Below are 7,769 nucleotides of genomic sequence, written 5' to 3' on the forward strand. Positions count from 1 at the left end.
TTTTCGAGATTATTTTAATTCGAATGCAGGATCTGTTCCATGGCAACAGGCAGCTGTTACAAGCACATCTGACAGTTTCAACATAAATTATTGAGTTTGACCACCAACGTTTGATGCAAGTCTACAGACAATATTAAACTTATTATCTGTGTGGGTCTACTAATTTCAATAAAGGTCATAACAGAACATTATTTCATTATTTATATGTTTATATATTTTCATCAAATCAAAATGTTTATAATAAGTAGACTGAAATTTTCCTAGATTAAGGTTTAAAATAAAAAATGGAGGAAATATGTTAACTTCTTTTCTTTTATGTAATTTTTACAACAAAAAAATGACACACATAATACATTGGTCTTATTTTTTCTGAACATATAACCATCAGCTTTTGTAAATTCAAATTTCATTCTACTCATTCTCACCAAATTCATATTTCATTAACACTTGTTGTATTTCTACCCTGGCCATCCTATTTTTCTTGGGTGGTAGTTTCTCCAATATTTCAACAATACTGTTGCAGAACAAATGATTGCTACTTCTCCAGTCTTGTGTTTGTTGTTTCTGTTCATCTGACTGAGATAATGCATTGACAAGAAGCAAGTCTATTTTATCTTGACAGTCAGATCTCTTTGTTGTACGCTTTGGTGTTTGGTTGCTCAGTATATCTGGACCAGCATGAGCTTTCCTTTTGTTACAACGAGTTTTATAAGTCGACATATCAGGTGTTGATCCCGAAGCAAGTAGTGGAGGTGAAGGTGCAAAGCTGTCATCACTTATACTTCCAGAATCAGTATTAATAATTTCATTAGATAGAGTAATATTGCTAGTTGTTTCTCGATTAGAAACAAAGTCTTTAAGGAAAAGTAGATTCTCAAACAGCTTGCATGATGGTGTTTTAGAAGCACCTGCCCCTGATTTTTCAGCATCTTTTATTTTCTTCAGACATCTCATCATACCATCTCGTAAGTTCTTCCATCTAAGCTTCAAAATATCAGCTAAAAGTAAGGAGTGCATTTGTATTTATTAACTCCTGGCTTTTTAGTCATTTTATACCAGCTGGTAATATTATGCAAAATCAACAAACATAAACTCAAACTTTTAACACAGAAGTTAATGTATGCTTCATGTAATCACTGAAAGACGCCAAGTACTCAAAAACCTATTCACAAGTTTGTGAAACATATCTTGTGGAGTGTTAAATCATTAATCTGCATCTATATTTAGTTATTTACCAATTATGAAGGATTAACAAAGTCATACACACCATTCCTGTTTAATTTGAGAGATATTTCTTTCCAGGCTTGGTTCTTTTTTACTGTGTCTTTATACCCTCTTGATGATGTGTCCCACAGTATTCGGTATCTGTGAACTTCTTCCACCAAATGTTCGTCTAGTTGTTCATCATCGTCCTTTTCTTCCAAATCAAGCTGTTGGGATTCCAGCAAATTTTGTGCTTCCAGTGGTGGAAGACTTGGAGCTATGGTTTGCCCTTGTTCCATTGATACGGTCGCCTCCACATACCTGATGTACTAGCGGCTTGCATGTTTATAAAGATGAATTGTTAAACTCCGCCATGTTTATCATACATTGCATTGATTGCTTTTGTAGTATGCGGTGTGATTGGTTAATACCAATCACGTGTATCTTTGGACGCGCGACTTCGCCAAGAAAGTAAAAAATTTTTAACTTTCAAAGCGTGCACGCGAGTGTTCAGGCGAAGACGCGCGCTGTCGACAATATTCACACAGCGCATGCTCAAAAATGTTCGCTTCGCCCGCGCGGGCAAAGCGATTGTAATGGAAATTGGCCTTTAAAGCACATACCAGTGGCCAAATAACGATCAAATAGTGACAAATAAGCGTTCTCTTGGAGTTATAGCATTTACGCATGGTTGTGTCTCTTTTAACAATTGATTCGTGTACAAATCTCAAAATTTCTTCAAATGACTGCCTGTCCACCAGATGAAACTGCCAAATTTTTAGGATCTTTGGCATTTAATTCTGGTAAGAGTTTATTAAATGCCTTGCGCTTCTCGTCTCATAATCTACTGCTTTGTCTATGTTTTACGACAAGAAGCTGGTAAATGTCTGCATCTACGGCAAATTAGCAGCAGGCATGAAAGTACTACTTCGTCTTGTTCTTCGGAATCAGAAAATGACACAGAATTTAACTCATTTGAGCAAGCTGCCATTTTTGTTTGATATGAAATTATTGAGCATGCGCTGTGATGAAAACACAAAAGCAATTTGCTTCAAGATGCCGCACACAGGCAAATCGACCAGCTATAACAGTATCAACATACACTCGTGTTCCTCTGTTCATTGTCCTGGATTTATGAAAAACTATTTGTGGATAATTCTTTGAATAAAACTCTTGAATACTTTTTCTTAGACGAATACTTACACTTTGTCTATGGCCAGCCTTAAAGTAGTGAGAATCAATATGTTGTTGTTTTAGAAAATATCTAGTCAAAGCTGATATCTTGCAATTACTTGCAAGTCACGATGGTTACATAAACTGGTTTACTCTATTAATGAAAAAAATCAATGTGACCATAGTTTTTTAAGAAAAAGATAGCAGAATATACCAATACATCGCCTTAAAATTGATTTCAAGAGTAGCTCGATTTGAATGAGTAGCTCGACAAAGGCTTAAGATACTGGAATTTGCACATCTAAATATATCACAGCACAATATGCCACAAAATGTTCAATCGAACGTCGTGGAATTATCCTCCGATATTTATTGTTAAGTAAAACGAGTTGGAGATTACAGTTTGAAAGATTTATATAAAGTATATTGTTCACTGTACATAATTGAATATTGCACTGGATTATTGTACCAGAAATGCTTTTTTCTGGTGTTTCTAGTCGTCAAACGAATATAGTTATTTCAAGATGTGAGTAAATATATGTTCAGAAATTATTTACAGAAAAAATGTGAAGAGTCTACCTCTGTTACACCAAATTTTTTGTGAAGTATAAAATAGCAAGTCACTTGTGAAACTGTTGATATCACAAGTTGATATGTTACATTCTGTCCAACATGGTGGGAAAATATTTACTTGTTAAAGCAGAGTCACCAGACTTGTAATATTGACTGTGTTGCAATGTGAACATCATAGTCTAAACCAGTGGATATATGGCCACTGCCCACAGTGCTTAATGTACTGTTATTGTGTTATGGTGGTTTTTACAATGTTTTTAATTAGATAAATATTGCAGAATTATTATGATGAAACAAGTCATAGACATTTTAGAGATCAGCTTGTTGAATTTGGCACGAAAGATAGAGATATATATTAAGATACATATTTCGTACTTTAGTCTGAGGTTTGCAAAATATCAAAGCTAATAGCTACATTGCAAAAAAAGGATTACCCATCTTTAAAAAGTGCCAGACAAGCGTGGCACTCAATGCTGCGCATATGGCTGCACAAAACGCACGAAAAAATGAATATGGAAGACGACGAGCTCAATTGGAGCGGTAGCAAAGGGCCGTCTGACGACGAAACCTCCATTAAAAGACAGTTTCCACGGATGTTTCATCGGTAAGCTCTTTAACGTTCACATGAATTGCACTGACAAAGTTAATTTTCGGCAGGGCAAAAGGGCAATTACTTAATTATCTTTCTGATCTTAATTACCGTATATGCACACTAATTTACTTAGAATAATTGTAAAGAGGGAGGTTGTCCCCATACCTCCCTTCAACGGTGTTTATGCATGTAGTGCACTTTTTTCTACACTTGTACTTGATCAACGGTAAAAATAGCCGCGATTTATTTACTTTTGACAGGATTCCCTACTGATCTTGAAAGAAGAAAGGTATGGATTAAAAATATACACAGAGAACATTGGACACCTAGCCGCAACAAGCAGACTGTGTTCAGATCACTTTCTGGAAAGCTGTTTTGACATATCTTAAAAAGACGCAGCTCCAACTCGTATTAAACTCTTTCCACAACATATGAAAAAGGTGAATAACAATTAAAGGAATATTTAGGATAATAGTTTTTAGAAACAAAGATTAGAAAAAAATGATTATTTAAAAGTTGGATAACTATATACATGTAATTGATCACACTGAGTTGCACACTGCAGCTAAAATTAATTCTGCCTGCTGCACGATATGCATGCATCGTACATCAACATGATAAAACCAATAATTAAGATCAGTTCAAAAATTTCACCAACGTATTCAGAAAACGTTTAAATCTGTTAGACCACCACGACGAGAAAGTGACTGCTAATTAGGAATGTCAAGGGTGACCATGACAATCCTCCTGAGAAGACAACGCTTGAAAACCATGAAATAGGGGAAATGAAGAATATTTGTCAGCTAAAGGTTTCAAAACTTAAAAAGAAACTTAACTCGACCCAACAAAAAGCAAGATGCCTTAACAAAAAAGTTACCTCACTGACGTCAGTTGTAAAGCAGCTCAAAGAAAAGAATCTGATTTTGTTGTCTTGCGAAGAAATGCTGGAAAGAAATATATCTGGTGTTCCAACAGAGCTATACAAAAAAATGATGTCAGACACGCCATGGATGCAAGAACTCGCCAGAACTTAAGTGATTTGCATTATTCATCAAAAGCTTACAATTTAGTGTGGAAAACATTTAATTTAGCTTTACCTCATCCAATACAAATTCGTAAATAGTTTTACGAAGGTCACTGCTGAAGCAAGATTAGCACAGCCATCATTTGAAGCACTTGCCTTGAAAGTAAGAAATGAAGAGAAAGTAGAGTGTCCCTTAATGATCGATGAAATGGCTATTAGAAAACATGTATCATGGGATTGCAAGAAATTTCGTGACTATGTTGATCTCGGAACGACGATGAAGCTGATGATTCTTCTCCCATTGCAAAGGATGCTCTAGTTTTTATGGTAGTTTGCTTGAAACAAACGTGGAAAGTTCCAGCTGCCTACTTCTTTATCGATGGACTGAGCAGTCAAGAGTGCGCAAATTTGGTTGAGCTGTGCATCAAGGAACCTCACGATATTGGTGTTGATGTGATTTCTTTTGTATGTGATGGGCCATCCTGCCATTTCGCTATGTTACGAAATTTGCTATGTTACACCACCTCTACTACATCCATATTTCTCCATCCTTCAGATAAAAACAGGAAAGTTTATGTGTTCCTTGATATTTGCCACATGATGAAGCTCATTAGGAACATGCTGGGAGATGGCAAAATATTAGTTGATGGTGATGGTCAAAAAACATGTTGGGAGTATATTACAGAATTACAAAAGCTCCAAGATAAAGAAGGCTTGAGACTTGGAAACAAGTTGAAGGAAGCACATATAAAATGGTGGCAGCAGAAAATGAAAGTAAAGTTGGCTGCCCAAACACTAAGTTCCAGTGTTTCTGATGCAATAGAATACTGCACACTCTTAAAATTCACAATTTCAAGGATCAGAAGCCACTGTCTACATAGATCATCTGTTTGACATTCTTAACTCATGAAACCCGTGTACCAAAGGTTAGAAGGCTGCTCTTCGAAAAAGCAACAAAGAAACTTAGGAGGCATTTTTAGCAGAAGCTTATAACTACATTATAAATCTGCAAGATGTATCTGGTAATCTGCTGTACAACACTTGCCGAAAGACAGGATTTGTGGGACTCTTGGTGGCAATAACAAACATCAAGCAAATTTTCTCTGACCTAGTTAAAAGAGAAAATACACAAATGAATTACATACTTACACACAAGTTCAGCCAAGATCACTTAGAGCTATTTTTGGGGGTAATTCGATCAGCAGGAGGATTTAACAAAAACCCAACAGTTCACAGCTGCCTACAAAAGATTACTTTTACGAAGCAGCATTGAAGGTGCTGAAATGGAAACTGCAAAAAGCAAGATGAAACAGACATTCTCGAGATTATTACTGATTCAGATAATAGAATTGACAAAATGATTAATATAAATGATGCTGCACTCATTAGGAAATACAATCTGGAAGAAGTGTTTCTGAGTCAAAAAGAAGAAAATTTCTCTAATGTACCTAACATTTCTGTTGTCTCAGAATTTGAGACTGCTGCTATATCATATATACCCGGCTTTGTTGTGAAGATGGTTTACAAGAAATATTACCTGTTCTATTGCTGTGGAGCACTTGGTTCAAGTCAACAATCTGCAGAATCTTATTTCCTGTCATTAAAAGATAAAGGTGGTTTGATAAAACCAACAAAAAGTGTCATTGACATATGTATTGAAACTGAGAAATATTTTCAGCGAATGCTGTCTTCAACAGATGGGCATCTACCACAAAGCAGAGGAACAGAATATATACTATACAGAAGGGCCACTCTTGTCAGAACCTTTGATGTTTTGGGGGCCGCGCATGCTGCTTCGCGCATCTCGGCCGCCATCTTCCTAGCCAGTCAATTTCGGACAAACAATATAAGGATTGTAAAGAGAAGTACAAATATTTGCCTGTATCTCTTCAATAAGGTCGTAGATTTGTTCCTAGCGAGAGTTTGACAAAATTTGAGGTATATTCTATGTCTTTCTTTTTTTACAACGTAATTAAACGTGTTGTAAAGCTCGAAATCTTACATTTCGTTCTGTGACTGTGACCGCTCCTCAGCTTTGTAAACAGCAGTCAATAGAATTTTTTTTTATTTTGCCTCGTTAATGACATTAAGTTTGAAATCTCTTGGAATTTTTTACTTACAGTGGTTTGGCACTTTGATGCAGTTTAGAAGTTCAGATGACCTCCATCATAATGTATTGAAAAAGCATTGAATCTTGACGGTCACTTTCATTTGATTCATCCAAGGTGTATGCGGGTTCATTTATTTTCCTTCTAAAGGTGAGTCACTTTTACGTACTTTTTATTTTTTTTGAACTTGGCGGCTGATAGATTACGATTTGCAAACTTGATGGCATAGTAAATCCTCATTCTTAGAAAGAGTTTGACAAGATAATCAATTGAAAAATGCGAGCACTGTTCAAATGGGATTGGAGCTTTTTGTAGCTGCTGAAGAATCTTTTTCAAAATACCTACACTTTTTGTATAAGTGGAGAATTCTGTGACAAATATGTCTTCAATTTTGGTGATATATTCATAAAATGATACTTTTGGTGCTAGGAGACCGCCAAAGCTCTTGTCTGACTCATATGCCTTGAAGTAGAAAAGCAGATTTCTGCTATCATCAAGTTGGTCTGTAACGATAACTGACTCACATATGGAACACTTGTGCTTTTCAAAATATTTCTGGAGTCAGTATCCAGCCACATAAGCAATTCGATTCTCTTTCATTAAATTGTCACCAACCTCCTTTTTCTTGTAATCCCTTGTCTCAACATCGTCAGTTTTTGTGTTTTTAGATGGAGAAATCAAAACAGGAATGCTTGAGTCAGCTTTGCAGAATTGTGCCAGTAAGTCATCAAAGTCATCATCACAGTTGCCTTGTGATGAATTTAAGAATGAACTAAAAAACAGCTTCCTGAAAGCACGGGTGAACTGGATGGAGGTCGGATTGTCGCTGTTGCCACCCTGCTGACAAATTGCTCCAAAAAAGTTCTCTATTGGGTCAGTATTTAATCTTCTTGTTAGAAGAAACTTAAGCCCATAATTTTGGTGAAGGTTATCCCAAATCTGACAAATCGCATTTATGGTAATTAGCCATCCATTGATGCACTTTACTCTGCCAGTTACATCTTGGCTGCCATGAAAAATCTTGAGATTAGATAGGAAGTGAATAGCTTGCTCATAAAAGTTGAGGTGTGGAGAGGTATTGGTCAATGCACATTTT

The 7,769-nt window shown here is 36.0% G+C and overlaps 1 long non-coding RNA gene across 1 annotated transcript; it reads left to right on the plus strand.

The window, feature by feature from the left end:
* The first annotated feature begins 6,407 nt into the window (after nucleotides 1-6,407).
* LOC124457540 lies at nucleotides 6,408-7,512 on the plus strand. Its single transcript, XR_006952652.1, has 3 exons — nucleotides 6,408-6,503; nucleotides 6,688-6,823; nucleotides 7,342-7,512. It is a non-coding gene; the product is annotated as an uncharacterized LOC124457540 (long non-coding RNA).
* Nucleotides 7,513-7,769: the final 257 nt, after the last annotated feature.

This window comes from Xenia sp. Carnegie-2017, unplaced genomic scaffold, assembly GCF_021976095.1.
Source record: "Xenia sp. Carnegie-2017 unplaced genomic scaffold, XeniaSp_v1 HiC_scaffold_6, whole genome shotgun sequence".
Classification (NCBI taxonomy): Eukaryota; Metazoa; Cnidaria; class Anthozoa; order Malacalcyonacea; family Xeniidae; genus Xenia; species Xenia sp. Carnegie-2017.